At 44.3% G+C, this 18,981-nt stretch overlaps 1 pseudogene; it reads right to left on the bottom strand.

The window, feature by feature from the left end:
- Nucleotides 1-3,428: 3,428 nt before the first annotated feature.
- LOC144698065 (uncharacterized) overlaps nt 3,429-18,981 on the bottom strand; it is a 53,739-nt pseudogene continuing 38,186 nt past the window's right edge.

Here is an 18,981-nt window from a genome sequence, read left to right as displayed (position 1 = left end):
ACCCTTTACATGACTGTTAATCAGAAATCTCCCACTCTATACATTAAACATACTCAATGACTGAGCTTCCACGGCCCTCTAGGGTAGAGAGTTCCAAAGTTTCATAACTCTCTGAGTAAAGAAATTTCTCGGTCCGAAGTGGCTTCCCCCTTATTTTGAAATTGTGTCCCCTGGATCTAGACTCCCCAGCCAGTGGAAGAATCTTACCTACATCAACCCTGTCTATTTTTAAAAACATTTTGTAGATTTCAATGAGATCACCTCTCATTCTTCGAAACTCTAGAGAATACAGGCCCAGTTTGTCCAATCTCTCTTCATCAGACAGTCCCACCATTCCCGGGACAAGCCTGTGAACTTTCGCTGCACTCCCTCTATGGCAATAATATCCTTCTGAGGCATGGTGACCAAAACTGCACACACTACTCCAGGTGCAGTCTAAACAAGATTCTAAACAATCAAAGCAAGATTTCACCACTCCTGTACTCAAATCCTCTTGTGGCAAAAGCTAACATTCCACGAGCCTTCTGAATAGCTTGCTGCATCTGCATGTTAGCCTTCAGCGACTTATGGACAAGGACACCCAGGTCCCTTTGTACATCTACACTCTCTAATTTCTTATCATTTAGGAAATATTCTGAACATCAGTTCCTTCTACCAAAGTGGATAACCTCGCATTTTTCCACAATATATTCCATCTCCCATGGTCTTGCCCACTCACTAAGTCTGTCCAAATCCTCGCATAGCTGCTTTACATCTACCTCACAACCTAGCTTTGTATCATCTGCGAACTTGGAAGGATTACATTTGGTCCCCACATCCAAATCGTTAATATATATTGTGATCAACTGGGACCCAAGTACTGATCCTTGCGGTACCCCACAAATCACAGCCTACCAACACGAGAATTACCCGTTTATTCCTACTCTCTGTTTCCTGCCTGTTCGCCAATCCTTAATCCATGCCAGTACATTGCCTCCTATCCCATGTGGGTTTATTTTGCTAATTAATATGTCAGGTCCCGGTGACTTATCAACTTTCAATCCCATACTTACTGATATTAATTTCCTTCAACTCCTTATTCTCTCTACTCCCTTGGATCTCTAAATCTGGGAGATTTCTTGTATCTTCCCCGGTGAAGGCAGACTCAGAATTATCATTTAGCTTCTCTGACCTTTATCTATTCCCCGACTCTGCATGCAATGGACCCACATTTGCCTAAAGCAGCTCTTAGAGTCTGTTTTTATATTTTCTCTAGATTGCATTCATAAGCTATTCTCCCTTTCTTTACCAGTTTCCTGGTCTTCCTTTGCTGTATTCTAAAAGCTTCCGAATCCTCAGGTTTACTACCACTTCTGGCAAATTCATAAGCTTATCTTTAAATCTTATACCATCCTTAACTTCCTTTGTCAGCCAAGGTTGACTGACTTTTTGGAGGTTTTGCACCTTGAAGGAAGATTATGTGCTGTAAGCCATGTAATAATTCTTTGAAGACTATCCATTGCCTCTGTACATTTTAATGTATTTTCACATTCTATCTCAGCCAATTTGTCCCTCATGCCTTCATAATTTCTTTTATTCAACTTTAACACCCTTGCTTCAGAGTGAACTACCTAATTTTCAAACATAATGTAAAATACTATAATATTGTGTTCACTCGCCCCTAAAGGTTCTTTTACAACAAGATTATTAATTAGTCCTTTTACATTACATAACGCTAGATCTAAAATAGCCTGTCCTCGAGTCGGCTCCTCAACATACTGCTCTATAAAACCATTCCAAACATCCTCCAGAAATTTATCTTCCACAGCATCAGTGCTCAATTGGTTTACCCAGTGTACATGTAGATTGAAGTCATCCATGATCAATGTATAGCCTATGCTACATGCTTCCATCATCTCCTGATTAATACATTACTATTACCATTACTATTTGGTAGGCTATGAATAACTCCAACAAATGTCTGCTGCCTTTTGCTAATTCTTAGCTCCACCCAAACAGATTCCACATTGTTCTTCCAAACTGAGATCCCCTTTACTAATGCACTGATATCATCCCTTATTATCAGCACAACTCCACCTCCTTGTCTGCCTTTACTAAACTTCCAGTATCCATGAATATTCAGTTCCCAGTTTTTGTCACCATGCAGCCATGTTTCCATAATGGCAATAATATCTTACCCCTATATCTTACTATTTGTGCCTTTTAATCATCGATTGTGAATGCTGTGGGCATTCAGGTAGAGCACCTTTAATTTTGTCTTTTTAACATAATTCTGCATTCGAAGCAGACTCAATGCTCTGCTTTGTTTCTCCTGCCTTGTAGCCTCACTACTACTTCCTGTTACCCCTTTTACTTCCTTCTAATTTTACACTTAAAGTAAGGAGGACTAGTAAGAATAAATTAACAGTAACTTCACTTTGCGACACTTCTCCTAACTTTACCTTACTTTGGTTTACTTTATGACTCTATTTCACTTTGACTTGATTTAACGTTACTTCCCTATTGTTGGTGTTCCTTACTGAAATCCAGGCAGCTACCTCTTTATAAATGTTATGCTTTTCTTTCTAGTTTTAAGCTATTTAAACACACTCCCTAACAGCAACTTCTCACCAACCAAGTTTTCCTGTGATGTTGCCCTTGGGTTTATTTTCAAACTCTGCCCGCTGCCCAATCAGAGGTGTTCCTCACAGGTCTGGCTGTCTCCTCTCCAAGAAGGTGAGACATGTCGGGAAGGACCAGAAGGGAAAGTTTACCTGTGTCGCAGCCACATAGGATCTCACTTGTGGCTTTGATAAGAACTGTTTTCGAACTGAGGCAGGGCAGAAACCTGATTGGAGGGATTCAAACAGGGAGTTCTCGGAAAAATGGACACAGTTTTGGGAGATTACAAAATGTTTAAGGATTTTTGAAAGGAAAATGAGGCTGGAGATGGGGCAGCAGCATGCAAAGATAGAAGAGTGAAGGGCTTGTTTTTATTTAAGGATGTTATAATGATGGAAGGTTTAAAGGAGAGCAGAACAGTATCTGAAAAGAGAGAACCATTGACAATGACGGTAAACATGGGGAAGTTGGATGGTCAGTAGTTTAGTGGGAATAGGGTCGATGGAGCAGGTGGTGCACACAGAGGGCATGAGAGGAGATGGGAGAGAAACTGGAAAAAGATGTGTTCACGGCTCAGACATTGGGGGAAATTTAGAGACAGTTTGTCCTGGTGGGTTAGTGGGAGGGAGGGAAGCAGCAGAGGCAGCTGATCGGATTGTCTCAATCTTAGTGACAAAGAAGCTGCCTGAGCTCCCCACAATTGTTGTTGGGAGTGAGGATGGAGGAGACAGGGCAGAGGGAGAGTCCTTCAAAAGGAACTAACTTGTGTTCGAGATATCAAAATGACTCAACACACTGTTTATCGCAAAGCTGATTTATTCCAATTTTATACAGAATCTGTAACTGGGCTGGACTTTATTAACCTCAGCAGAAACACACTCCAATCAATATGCTTCAGACAAGAATATCATTGGGAACTAAATCCAACCAGAGCAGTTACTTGTGAGCACGCTGGTGTCTCAGCAGATTGGATGATTGAGTGAATCCCTTCCCACACTCTGAGCAGGTAAATGGCCTCTCCCCAGTGTGAACTTGCTGGTGTCTCCGCAGATGGAATGACTGAGTGAATCCCTTCCCACACTCGGAGCAGGTGAACGGTCTCTCCCCAGTGTGAACTTGCTGGTGTTCCAGTAGGGTGGATGGATCAGCAAATCCCTTTTCACATGTGGAGCAGGTAAATAGTCTCTCCCTAGTGTGAACCCTCTGGTGTCTCAGCAGGCTGGATGAATCAGTGAATCCCTTCCCACAATCAGAACAGGTAAATGGTCTCTCCCCAGAATGAACTCGCTGGTGTCTATGCAGATGGAATGACTGAGTGAATCCCTTCCCACAATCAGAACAGGTAAATGGTCTCTCCCCAGTGTGAACTCGCTGGTGCCTCAGTCGGTTGGATGAATCAGCAAATCCCTTTTTACACACAGTGCAGGTAAACGGTCTTTCCCCAGTGTGAACTCGCTTATGTTTCATGAGGGAGGATGAATCAGCAAATCCTATTTTACACACAGAGCAGGTAAACAGTCTCTCCTCAGTGTGAACTTGCTGGTGTCTCTGCAGGTTGGATGAGGTAGTGAATCCCTTCCCACACTCGGAGCAGGTGAACGGTCTCTCCCCAGTGTGAACTCGCTGGTGTCTCAGTCGGTTGGATGAATCAGAAAATCCCTTTCCACACACTGAACATGTGAATGGCCTCTCTCCTGTCTTTGTGCGCTGACGAATTTCCAGCTGGGATGGGTGATTGAATCCCTTCCCACAGTCCCCACATTTCCATGGATTCTCTCCAGCATGACTGTATTTCAACAGGTCAGATGATTGGCTGAAGCATCGTCCACACACACAACACATGTATGGTTTCTTCCCACTATGTACGGTGCTTTTTCCTTCCATGTTTAATCAGGCGACTCCATCAGATCCTGATGTGATGTTTGGTTTCAGTTTCCCGACTGCAATTCCTCCCCTTCTAATCCTCTGTGAAATTGATTTAAAACAGAAAAAAGGGAGTGAGAGAGAGCCCACAAAAACACAAAGGCAGGTTGTGAAATTTAGCTGAATGAATCTAGGAATTTGTGGGGCCAGCACTAGGAAAAAGTGACCATGAAAACTGCTGGATTTTCATTGTCTTCAGTCCCCGCTACAAACTCCACTTCCTCGTCACTGACTCCAGGCAACTGTCTGAAGCTGAACCAGGCTGTTCACAACCATGGGGAAATATTTCACCCCAAGATGAGCTTCCAGCCACATATCCACATCATCACCAAGACCGCCTATTTCCACCTAAAAACAGAAAATGTCAGAAAACTCAGCAGGTCAGGCAGCATCAGTGCAGACATCAAGAGTTAATTTTTCAGGTTGTGATGACCCTTCCTCAGAACTGTGGAAAGATAGAAATGTAATAGGTTTTGAGTCCGTGAAAGGGGGATTGTGAGGGAAGAACTAAAGGCAAGGTCTCTCATCGGGTGGATCCACCTCAGTAACATCGCCGGACTTTGTTTCTGCCTCAGCTCAAACATTTTTGAAACTCTACGTAGTCTACTTGGACTTCAGCAAGGTTTTTGAAAAGGTCCCGCGTGGGAGACTGATAAGGAAGGTAAGAGCCCATGGGATCCAAGGCAATTTAGCAAATTGGATCCAGAATTGGCTGAGTGGCAGGAGGCAGAGTTTGATGGTCGAGGGTGTTTTTGTGACTGGATGCCTGTGTCCAGTGGGGTTCCACAGGGATTGGTGTTGGGTCCCTTGCTATTTGTGGTATATATAAACGATTTAGACTTTGAGTGTCGGAGGGTTGATCAGTAAGTTCGCGGATGACACGAAAATTGGTGGGGTGATAAAATAGTGAGATTAGCCTTAGATTACAGGAGGGTATAGACGGGCTGGTCAGATGGGCTGATCAGTGGCAAATGGAATGTAATCCAGATAAATGTGAGGTGATGCACTTGGGCAGGACAAACAAGGCACGGAAATACACAATGAATGCTGGGACCCTGGGAAGTACCGAGGATCAGAGGGACATGGTGTGCATGTCCACTGGTCTCTTAAGGTAGTGGGACAGGTAGATAAGGTGATTAAGAAGGCATATGGGATATTTGCTTTTTTTAGCCGAGGCATAGAATATAAGAGCAGGGAGGTTATGCTGGAACTGTCTAAAACACTGGTTAGGCCACAGCTAGAATATTGCGTACATTTCTGGAATCCGCATTATTGGGAGGATGTGATTGCACTAGAGAGAGTGCAGAGGAGATTTACCAGGATGTTGCCTGGGCTGGAGAGTTTCAGTTATGAGGAGAGATTGGATAGACTGGGGTTATTTTCCCTGGCACAGAGGAGATTGAGGGGGGACATGATTGAGGTGTATAAAATTATGAGAGGTATGGATAGGGTAGACAGGAAGGAACTTTTCCCTTTGGTGGAGGGATCAATAACCAGGGGGCATAGATTTAGGGTAAGGAGCAGGTGGTTTAGAGGGGATGTGAGGAAGAATTTTTTTACCCAGAGGGTGGTTGGAATCTGGAACTCACTGGCTGAAAGGGTGGTAGAGGCAGAAACCCTCATAACATTTACGAAGTATTTGGATGTGCACTTGCGATGCCATGGCTATGGGCCTGGTGCTGGAAAATGGGATTAAAGTAGTTAGGTGCTTGCTAAACCGGCACAGATTCAATAGGCCAAAGGGCCTTTTTCTGTGCTGTAGACCTCTCTGATTCTGTGAATCTCATCCATTCCTTTGCTCCCTCTAGACATGTCTATGCTGACACTTTCCTATCTGGCCTCCCACATTCAAACTCCATAAACCTGAGATAATCCAAAACTTCACTGCCTATCACAGACTCATATAATTGTGAGAGCATTGAAGGAGACCATTCGGCCCTTCCTGTCTGTACTAACTCTCTGAAAGAGCAATTCACTTCGTGCCATTTCTCCACCTTCTCCTCATAAACCTGCACATTCTTCCTTTTCAGGTCCTGATCCTCTTGAATGCCTTGATTGAAGCTGCCTCCACCACACTCTCAAGCCGCACATCTTAACCACTCGCTGTATGAAAAAGGTTCTTCTCATGTCGGCATTGATTATTTTTTCTTAAATCTGTGCCATCTTGTTCTCTATCCTTTCACCAATGGGAACAGTTTATCCCTCTCTACTCTGTCCAGACCCTTCAGGTTTGATAGAGGTATTCAAAATTATAAGTAAATCTTACTTACAATGTATCTTTTCCTCCCATCAGCACTCTGCTCATTGACCTACACAGGCTCCCGGTGAAGCATTACCTCAATTTTAAGATTCTCATCCTTGTTTTCAAATCTCTCAACAGTTTCTCCCTCTGTTTTTTTCAGTCCCTGTGATGATTGAAATCTTTTTCCACAGACAGAACAAACAAACCTTATTCCTTTCACATTCAATGCTGATGATCGTCAGGTCCCGATGAACGGAGTGAATCTTTCAGATCTTGATGCGATTCTTGAATTGAGTTTCCTGTCTGTTAATCTGGCCTTTCTAATGTCCTGTAATAGAAATTTACAATAGCCATCACTGTATGTCCAGGATAGAAATTGAGAAGAAACAAAAATTTCTCTTGGTTTGAGTTTGCTGTGTGTAAATCCTCCCCTTCTAACCCCCTGCAAAAGGAGTTTCCAAAATCCATCCCTGTCAGTCCAGGATTGAAATGCACAACATTCTCTCCTCCTGCTACCGGACCAGGATGGCCGCGCATGCGCCCTGATGCACATTGCTCCCTATAAATGCGGAAATGTGAGGGGCGGACGAGGTCCCGCAGCTGCCGCCGGATTCGCAGCAAACGTGGGACCTGTACATTCTTACTGTGGGTTTGGGGCCTCCACTGGGTGTTCATGAACCTGCCACACCCACTCCGCCGCCTCGTTGCGGAGCCGAGCTGATCGCAAAACCCGCAGTTGCTGCACCCGCTGCGCATGCGCCAGATGGAACACGTACCGCGCATTCTCAAAGCAAGCCAAGGCGCATGCGTAGCCGCACCTGCAGTGAGGATAGGACACATTCTGTGTCGCTCCGAATGCTGGGTAATAGTCCCGCCATGGAAAGGCGATCGTGTTGAATAGATATTGTTTTGGGATTTGATTGCGATGGAGCCATAGCGGAAGGATATAAAATTATTAAATCCCTTGAATTATAAAACAAATTGAACAGGCCCTGCACCATAGTTCTGTCCTGAATGTAATTACCAGCAGAACAAACCACTACCGTTTGATGTGAACCCACTGGAGTCTCAGCAGATCGGGTGAATAATTGATTTTTTTTCCCCATACATGGAACATATAAACAGCGTCCTGCCATTAAGAATGTGCTGATTATGGATGAAATGCTTTCAACTTTTAAAGATGAAATTTTTAACATTGTTAAAGGGCAATAATGAACCAAATGGGTTTTTCTGGCAATGCTAGTCACCATTACTGACACTGACTGTCAATTACAAGCTTTGATTGATTCATTGAATTTAAAATCGATCAGCTGTGATCCTGATTCCCAATCAGAAAATTCTGGAAATACTCAGTGGTCAGGCCGAGACTGTGGAAAGAGAAACGTTTAACGGCTCAGGTCACTGAACTTCCAATTAAATTGGAAAATAAGTTAGAGATAAAATAGATTTTAGGAAAGAACGCAAACAGGGTAAGGGAGAGGGGGAAAGAACAGAAGAAAAGGCTTGTGATTGGGTGAATACAGGAGAGATTAAATAACAAAAGGGATAAGGATACAAGGCAAAAACTGAGGTAATGGAACGAATAAATAAACTAAAGGTGAGAGAGCCATTCTGTATCTGTTGTCTATTTCTGTTCTGATCTGAAATGTGTTGCTTCTCTGTTGACCCATATGACTTCTGACCCACACTGAAAACTCCCAATCCTTCCCCACCATTACAGAGATTTTATTGAGCAAATACACACAAATCATGCAGGAAAATTCTCAATTTTTAAACATTGAAATACCGAAACATAGAAATATTTACGACCCAGAAGGTGGTTGTTTGATCCATCGTGTCCATGTTGACAGAAAAAGAACAATCTGAAGAAGGGTCACTCCGACTCAAAACGTTTACTCTGGTTCTTCCGCCACAGACGCTGTCAGATCTGCTGAGCTTTTCCAGCATTTTCTGTTTTTATTTCAGATTTCCTGGATCCACAATATTTTGATTTTATATTATTATTATTTATGATATAAAAGAACAATCCAGTTCAATCTCACGTTCTAGCTCTTAGTCTGTAGCTGTGTAGGTTACATCAGCTCAAATCATTTTCCAAGTTTTCTTTTCTTTAACCCAGTGGGGGTTTCTGCCTCTGCCAACAGCTCAGTCAGTGAGTTCGAGACCCCACACATCTGAGTGAAATAAATTGTTCGACAACTCCCCACTGATCCTTCCATTAATTTTGTTAAGTTGAATTGTTGGTTTTACTGTGACTCTGTTAGTAACACTTTCTCCTCTATGTTGGAAGGTTCTGACGTCAAATCCCATTACTCAGACTTGAGCACAGCAATCAGTTAACCATCCAGCAGAGTACTGAGGGAATCCTGCACTGGCGGAGGTGTTTCCTTGGGATTTTAAACTGAGGTCCCCTCTGCCCTCTCAGCTGAATTTAACATACCCCATGTCACTATTTCACAAAGAGTCCCGTGTCCTGTCTAATATTTATCCCTCAATCAACATCCCAAGAACAGATTCTCTGCTCACTATGACGTTGCTGTGTGTGGGAGTTTGCTGCATTTCCTGCTTTACAACAGTGAATCCACTTCCAAAATATCTCATTAGCTGAAAAGCATTTTGGGATTCCAGTGGTGTGGGAAGGTGCTATTTAACTGTGAGGATTTCTTTCTTTCTAAATCTATGTCCCTGGTTATTGATGTCTCTGTTCACGGAAATAGCTCCTTCCTATCGACTCTATCTCCGCCCCTCATAATTTTATACACCTCAAATAAATCTCCCCTCAGCCTCCTCTGCTCCGAAGAAATCAAACCTATACTTTTCAATGTTTCATCACAGCTCGTTTTGATGTGAATAAGGTTCAGGAGGAGTTCCCGAATACTCTCCCACAATCTTATGCATTAGATCATTCTCGCCTGGATCCTGATTGACGTGGGCCCGCCGCTATCGGTCCCCCAAGAAGTGACCATTCTAATTCTGTGACTCAGCAGTTTTGGTGGTACAGGGGCTTGAGTGGGACTTACCACTTTTAAAGCGTCATCACTCGTTGTACATTAGGCCGCAACTACACATTTGTCTCTTACTCCTCCAATGAAGCAGAGGGTAGTTTTCACTCATAAACCAACAACTGTGATATTAACAAGGTGGGAGAAAGATTCGGTTTGAGCGGTGACACTGCCAGAGGAATGGAGAGCTGGGACCCATGAAGCAGCAAAGTTTAAAAAAACTGATGATGCCCAACGTGGGGAATCAAACCCACAACGCAAAGATTACTATTTCCATGCTCTAAAAGCTGAGCTAGCCTGGCATGCACCCACATAAGTTCACATCCCTTATCGCAGCGAGATTAATGCCTGAATGCAATGGTGGAGAAGGAAAATGACACCCAGAAGTCCAAGGGTCCAATGCTTTCCAATACACCGAGCACAGCCTCAGGGAAACACAAGGAGATTACATACCAGTCACTAAACTTCCGAGCAGCATTTACACAATACCTGACTGCACCTCCTTCCAAATATTGTGATCCATTTTCCTCAAGATTTGTCCCTGGATTTAATGCTCACCTGCTTTGTGTGCTCATTGTGAAATCAGATTTGCTTCAATATTCAACACATGGACAAATAGAGATGGACAATAAATGCTGCCTTAGCCAGTGACGCCCACATCCCATGAACGAATTTTTAAAAAACAAATTGAATTCCAAACCTGATGGACAAGCAATGGAAAACAAGTCACTCGGTAACACAAATCCCATCGTGCTCATTTTCAGATTCACAACAGTCAGCTTTTCAGCCAAGTGAAGGAATTTTACAATGAAAAGATTTAGAAAGTTTGTGTGACTTTTATTTGTGACTTACTCACTCGGTGTTCTGTAAATGCTGCTCGGAGGTTTTGTGACCGGGATATAATCTACCTGTGATTTCCTAAGCCTGTGCTCGGTGTATTGGGAAGTTTGGCCTGGGTAGTAGTATCTTGTGTCCCAGGGATGGGCAGTAACCCGCTGATGGAAGCTGCAGTCGCCGCTTTCTGCTGGCAGCGGGTGATTGGAGAGTGCGGGGCTGGAATATTGCTGCTTTTCTGCTTTTCCCTGTCTCACTCACTGTGGAGCTGAGGAAGAGAGAATAATTGATGGATTTGTCTGAATACAATAACTTCAGAGATTTCTAATGGGTTAGAGGTAGGTACATGGTAGTTCTGATTGTTTTCTCTTTATAGTTGAAATGAATAGGTTAAATAAAACTGTTTGTGCGGGAACTCACTGGATAATTGTCGAGCTGGCAACATTTGGGAGATATTTTCTTGCAGCCCATGTACCCATTAACAATCGGAATTGTGTGAAAATGAATGCTGACGGAGAGAAATCAATGAAAGCTCCTCCCCCCACCCACCCCCGCATGGTCTCAACTCACCACCCTTTCAGTTAACACCCAACGTGCTAAGCAATAGCGCCACAGAGACTGACGGAAGTACACTTCTGCAAGATGTCCTAATCCAGGAGGTCAGCGAGTTAAACCTTCATATTTAGTTGTGTCAATTGTTCTCTGTACAATAATGATTATTCAAACTGTCTGTCTGAAGTCTCCGCCCCGCTCAACATCTCCTGTACCCCCCACATTTTCACTCTAGGGTCACACCAAGTCGGAGGCATTACAAGGGGGTCTCACTGGGAAAAGGTTTGTGAAGTCGCGCTGTATTAATAGACTCAGCATCATTATATTCAACACAAAATTGTTTTATTTGACTTTTGACCACAACATTAACCCCAATATCGATATGGAATTTATAAACATCAGCAGAAACAGACCCCAATGAAGATGGTTCAGTCCTGGATGTGATTAGCTGCAAAATTCAATCACTGTTCTTACTCGCGAACTCACTGGTGTTTCAAGAGGCTTGATGACTGAGTGAATCGCTTCCCACACTCAGAGCAGGGGAATGGTCTCTCTCCACTGTGAATGCCCTGATGTACAGTGAGTTTAGATGCTTGCCTGAACCCAGTTCCGCAGTGAGAGCACCCAAATGGTGCTCACTTGCGTTTGAACTCACTTGCGTGTCACCAGGGTGGATACCTGAGTGAATCCATTCCCACACTCGGAACAGGTGATTGGCCTATCCCCAGTGTGAATGCGCCAACATGTTTCGAGCCTGGAAAGGGAACTAAATCCCTTCCTACCATCTCCACTTTACCGCTGTTTCTCCCCTGGTGTGACGGTGCACGTGTTTCAACAGGTCAGATGATTGGCTGAAGCCTCGTCCACACACACAACACTTATGTGATTTCTCCCCACTGTGAACGGGGCATGTTCCTTCCATGTTCAAAATCCGATGATATTCAAGTCACGATAATTTGGGCGATTCCTTCAGATCCTGATGTGATGTTTGGTTTCAGTTTCTCGGCTGCAAATCCTCTCCTTCTAGTACCCTGTGAAATTGATTTAAAACAGAAAAAGGGAGTGAGAGAGAACCCACAAAAACACAAAGACAGGTTGTGAAATTGAGCTGAATGAATCTGGGAATTTGTGGGGCCGGCACAAGGAAAAAGTGACCATGAAAACTGCTGGATTGTCATAAAAACCCAAAAGGTTCACTAATGTCCTTCAGGGAAGAGAACCTGCCACCCGGTCTGGACCCACACAAGACTGGTCTATGTGGGAAGAGAGAAAGAGAGAGAGAGAGAGAAAGAGAGAGAGAGGCGGAGGAGGGGGCATGGGAAATGGACCGTGCACATCTGTAACTCAACCAGCATGTTGACAGAATCAACCCAACTCACAGCCCCACAGCACCCAGAATACAAGGGCAGCTGGTGCATGGGAAAACCATCATCTCCAGGACACACACCAATGAGTTCACACTGGGGAGAGGCCGTTCACCTGCTCCGCATGTGAGAAGGGATTTAACTGATCATCCAAACTACGAGAAACCAATCAGTTCACAACTGACTGCAGGGGTTGGATTCTGCTGTTATTGCTGCTGTTAATCACAACCAGGACTGAACCATCTTCATTCTGACAGCTGGGCTTTGTTTCTGATGGTGTTAATAATCTCTGTAACTGGGCTGGAGTTTAATATTCTGACAATCAGTTTGCTTTACTTTGTAAGCTTCATTGTTCAAATTAAGCATCTGTCTTCGGGTTCTCATAGTTTTGAAAGATGAAACCAAACAGTGATTTATTTGTACTTCTTGCAGTTTAGTTACTGTATTCACTGCTCACGATGTGATCTGCTCTACATTGGGAAGACCAAACACAGATTGGGTGATCACTTTGTGGAACAACCTCCGTTCAGTCTGTGAGCTTGACCCTGAGCTTCCGGTCATTTGTCATTTTAATTCTCCGCCCCACTCCCACTCTGACCTCGGTCTCCTGCAATGTTTCAATGAAGCTCAATGGGAGCTCAAGGAACAGCAGCTCATCTTTCAATTCGGCACTTTACAACCTTCCACACTCAACATCGAGTTCAGCAGTTTCTGCACCAACAGAGAGTTGTCAGGATCTGGAACATTCTACCTGAAAAAGTGCTGCAATCAGATCCTACCAGGAATTTCAAAAGGGAGTTGACAGGGATTTGAGATTGAGGAACTTACAGGGTTACAAACAGAAAGTGGGTGTGTGGGGCTAAACACGACTGCTCTTTCAAAGAGACGGCACAAGCACAAAGGGATTGAATGGCCTCCTTCTGTGCTCTAAGTATCTTTGATTCCAGGAGTTGGCCATTTAGCCCATCGATCCTGTCCCACCATGCAATCAGATCATGGCTGATCTGTGACCCTTTGTCTCATGTGCCTTAATTTATACCTTGTGTTAGCAAAGATCTTTCAAAGTCAGATTGAAACTGAACATTGATCAAGCATAAACTGCCAATTCAGGAAGAGAATTCCAAACTTTTCCCAACTTTACCTGGAGAAGATTTTCCTAATCTCACTCCTGAAATTTCTGGCTCTAATTTTTAGACCATGTTCCTCAGTCCTGGATTCCCCAACCAATGGAAATACTTCCCCTCTATCTACCACGCCATTTCCAATTAATATCATGAAAACTTTGAGAAAATCATCCTCAATCTTCTAAATTCCAGGGAATACAACCCTCACAGTGAGATGATGAATACTGGCAGAAGGAATAGGGAGAGGCAATAGATACTTAATGGTACAGTCCCAAAGAGAGTGCAGGGACAGGGGACCTGGGGGTTGATGTGCACAGACGTTTGGGGGTTACAGGGCATATTGAGAGAGCAGTTATCAAAATATATGGGACCTTGGGCTTCATAAACAGATACAACGTGTACAAAAGCAGGAAAATAAGCTGACCCGTTATAAAGCTCTGGTTAGGTCACAACAAAAGTATTGCATCTAGTTCTGGTCTCCACACTTTAGGAAAGATGTGAGGGTCCATGAGAGGGAGTAGAGGAGATTAACCAGAATGGTTGCAGGAAAAAGAGAATTCAGTTACAAAGGGAGATTGGAGAAGCTGAAGTTGTTCTTCTTGGAGTTAGAGAGTTGAGGGGAGATTGGATAGAGGTGGACAAGATTGTGACAGGTTTAGATAAGATCGACAAAGAAAAAGTTGTTTCCATTTGGTGATGGTCCAAGGATTAGGGGGACACTGATTGAAGGTTATGGACAATAGATACAGGGCAAATGCATGGTGGAACTTTTTACACAGCAAGTGGTAATAACCCGGAACTCCCTGCCTATGAGGGGGGAAGGAAGCGGAAATGATCAATGATTTAAAAAGGAGATTGGATCGGCTTTTTAGGGAAATAAACTTGCAGGGCTTTGGGAATACAGCAGGGGAATGTGACAGACTGGATTGCTCTACAGAAAGTCAGCATAAACCCAATGGGCTGAATGGCCTCTTCCTGTGCTGTACTTACTGTGGTTGAGGTGCGATATTAGCAGTATTTTGAATATCTTGTTGCTTTTCCAGTCACACTGATACCTGAAATCTTTTCCCACAAAGAGAACAGACAAACCTTTTTCCTTCCACGGTCAAAGTCCAATAATATTCAGGCCCTGAGGAATTGAGTGACTCTGTCAGATCTTGATGTGATGTTTGGTTTGAGTTTCCCCGTTTGTAAATCCTACCGATTTAATATGCTGTAAAATTGAGATTATAAAAAAAGTCCATCACTGTCAGTCCAGGATAGAAATTGAGAAGAGACAAACATTTCTCTGGGTTTGAGTTTGCTGTGTGTAAATCCTCCCCTTCTAACCCCCTGTAACAGGAGTTTCCAAACACTCAGTGTAAACTGGGCTCCGGGAGTTTGTAATCCGGGTTTGGAGTCCTACACCGGGTGTTTGTGAACCCTCCCAGTCCACCCTCCGGCTCCATTCCTCTCCTGCACTCGGCCCTTTCTCACCCGCTGGACTTTCAACCCGAGGATAAAAGCAAAAAACTGCGGATGCTGGAAATCCAAAACAAAAACAAAAGTACCTGGAAAAACTTAGCAGGTCTGGCAGCATCTGCGGATAGGAGCACAGTTAACATTTCGAGCCCTTAAGACTCTTCTTCAGAATCGGTGAAGCAGAGGGCATTTATATTTCAACAACTCGGCCAGAACTTAGGCAGAATCTCCCAAACCTTCAAACTCCATCCTAGAAGGGCCAGGATAGCAGGTGTATGTGAACACCATCACCTCCAAGTTCCCCTCCAAGTCACACACTGTCCTGACCGATACTGGATTAGCAGAAATTTCCTTTATTTAAATATTGGGTAGACTGAAGCCATTGTCTTCAGTCCCCGCTACAAATTCCATTCCCCAGACACCTGCTCCATCCCTCTCCCTGACAACTGTCTGAGGCTGAACCAGACTGCTCACAACAATGGTGAAATATCTCACCCCAAGATGAGCTTCCAACCACATATCCACATCATCACCAAGACCGCCTATTTCCACCTCAGTAACATCGCCCGACTCCACCCTAGTCTCAGCTCATCTGCTGCTGAAACTCTCATCCATTCCTTTGTTACCTCTAGACTTAACTATCCTAACGCAATCCCGGCTGGTCTCCCACATTCAACCTCTCTGTAATCTTGAGGTCATCCAAAACTCTACTGTCCCTGTGTTTACTCGCACCAAGTCTTGTTCACCCATCACCCTGTGCTCACTGACCTGCAAAGGCTCCGGGTTAAGGAGAACTGAAATTTGAAATATCTCATCCCTGTTTTCACATTCCTGCTCCCTAACTCCGAAATCTCCACCAGCCTCGCAACCCTCTGACATATCTGTACTCCTCTGATTCCAGCCTCCTGTGCACTCCTGATTTGACTCACCCCAGCATTGGTAGCCATTTTGTCAGTATCGAAGGCCCCAAGCTCTGGAATTTCCTCCCTAAACCTTTCGACCTCCGGAGATCCCCAACATCATAGATGCCAGTCTTCAGCCAATTCGATTTGCTCCACATGATATTAAGAAATGGCTGAAGGCACTGGATACTGGAAAGGCTATGGATCTTGACAATATTCTAGCAATAGTATTGAAGACTTGTGCTCCAGAACTTGCTGCACCCGTAGCCAAGCTGTTCCAGTGCAGCTATAACACTGGTATCTACTTGGCTATGTGGAAAAATGTCCTGTACACAACAAGCAGGACAAATCCAACTGGCCAATTGCCAACCCATCAGTCTACTCTGGGTTATTAGTAAAGTGATGGAAGGGGTCATCAACACTTCTGTCAAGCGGCACTTACTTAGCAATAACCTGCTCACTGATGCCCAGTTTGGGTTCTGCCAGGGCCACTCAGCTCCTGACCTCATTGCAGCCTTGAATCAAACATGGACAAAAGAGCTGAACTCTAGAGGTGACATGAGAGTGTCTGCCCTTGATACCAAGGCAGCATTTGACATCAGAGAGCCCTAGCAAGACTGGAGTCAATGGGAATCAGGGGAAAACTCTCCGCTGGGTGGAGTCATACCTAGCACAAAGGGAGATGGTTGTGGTTGTTGGAGGTCAATCATCTCAGTTCCGGGATATCACTGCAGGAGTTCCTCAGGATAGTGTCCTGGGCCCAACCATCTTCAGCTGCTTATCAATGACCTTCCTTCCATCATAAGGTCAGAAGTGGGGGTATTTGCTGATGATTGCACAATGTTCAGCACCATTCACGACTCCTCAAACACTTAATAACTCCATCCTCAAATGCAGCAATATCTGGACAATATCCATGCTTGGGCTGACAAGTGGCAAGTAACATTCACACCACACAAGTGCCAGGCTATGACCATCTCCAACAAGATAGAATCTAACTATTGCCCCTTGACAGTCAAGGGCATTACCATCGCTGAATCCCCCACTATCAACATCCTGGGGAGTTACCATTGACCAGAAACTCAACTGGACAAGCCATATAAATACTGTGGCTACAAGAGCAGGTCAGAGGCTAGGAATCCTGTGGTGAGTAACTCACCTCCTGACTCCCCAAAGCCTGTCCACCATCTACAAGGCACAAGTCAGGAGTGTGATGGAATACTCTCCATTTGCCTGGATGAGTGCAGCTCCCGCAACATTCAGAAGCTTGACACTGTCCAGGACAAAGCAGCCCGCTTGACTGGCACCACATCCACAAACATTCACTCTCTCCATTATCGACGTACAGTAGCAGCAGTGTGTACCATCTACAAGATGCACTGCAGGAATTCATCAAGGCTCCTTAGACAATGCCTTCCAAACCTGTGACCACTAACATCTGGAAGGACAAGGGCAGCAGATAGATGGGAACACCACCACCTGGAAGTTCCCCTCCAAGTCACTCACGATCCTGACTTGGAAATATATCGCCGTTCCTTCACTGTCGCTGGGTCAAAATCCTGGGACTCCCTCCCTGACAGCAAGCTGGGTGTACCTACACCACATGGACTGCAACAGCTCAAGAAGGCAACTCACCACCACCTTCTCAAGGGAAATTAGGGATGGGCAATAAATGCCCAAGTCAGCGAAGCCCACATCCCTTGGAAGATTTAAGAAGAAAACCCCCTGGAAGATTCCCTTTAAAAGCGACATCTTTGACCAAGCTTTTGGTCACTGGCCCTAATATCTCCTCATGTGGCTCAGTGTCAAATGTTACTTTTCTGTGAAATGTCTTGGAACATGTTATAACATTAAAAGTGTGACAGAAGCAGAAATGATTGTTATTGATTTGGAATTATAACGCCGTCCCTTCATCATCATTGGGTGAATAACCTGTAACTCCTTACCTAACAGCATCGTGGGAGCACCTTCACCACATTGACTGCAGCGGTTCAAGAAGGTCAAACATCATCTTCCCCACAGGCCACTGGGGATTGGCAATATTTGCTGGTATCTGGGGAGAGGGAAACAGAGTAAACATTTCAGGGTGTGCAGAATGAATTACAGGAAATAAAAATTGTGCAAAATTTGATGGTCAATATGATCTCAGAGGTGGAAGATAAATGGACTATAGCACAGGGGAAAACAATTCCTGACGATGAAAGATATTGTGAGAAGATAAAGCTGGGAAGCCAGCAGCACATGGGCGGGGGATGTGGCAGCAGTGAAAACTTCATTTCGAATCAGTCAGCAGAAGCAACAGTAAAACACTAAACAGCTAAAATACACCCATATTAGAGACAGAGGAATTTGGGCAATAGCAGAGAGGGTGATCAGAGAGGACAGAGCTGAAACAGAGCAATGGATGGTGTTATGAATTCAATTCATCCTGCATCCCTGGGTGCTAACAGTGCAGATTGTAAAATTTAAAGGTCCAGGATGTTCTAATGCTTGTTACGTTGGTTCCTGTCTAGTAACAATGGTGGGACCCTCTGGGAGTGTTTTGATAGGTCACAGATCAGTTCAAGTGTCAGTGAACAGCTCTTCTTGAGGCAGTTATTTCCGGGAGTTGCCAGGCAACAGGTGGCACAGAGACAGGGACGGGCAAACGTCCCAGTTAAGTGGAGTTAAAAATTTAGAGAAAAGGCTGCAGGGGCAGAATTTAACTAAAGAGGGCTGTTGAAGCAAAGGTACCCCTTTGGAGCAATGGTGTTTTGCTTGGCACGGCCATAACTCTAAAACTGTGCTTGCAAGCTAGTGTTGGAGTGTACTCAGGAATCCAGGGAGAAGAAATCTCGGAAAGCGAGACTGAAACTCTGTGAGATGGGCCATCCATTGTTAAAGCCATCTGAGTGGGAGTGACTTTTGGAAAGAATGCCAGGTGAGATCTTCGATGCTGGAGATTGGAAACCCTCTTGAGAAAGACTAAGTTTCAGT

Source organism: Cetorhinus maximus, chromosome 23, assembly GCF_964194155.1.
Source record: "Cetorhinus maximus chromosome 23, sCetMax3.hap1.1, whole genome shotgun sequence".
Taxonomy (NCBI): domain Eukaryota; kingdom Metazoa; phylum Chordata; class Chondrichthyes; order Lamniformes; family Cetorhinidae; genus Cetorhinus; species Cetorhinus maximus.
This window is presented reverse-complemented; position numbering and strand designations above follow the sequence as displayed.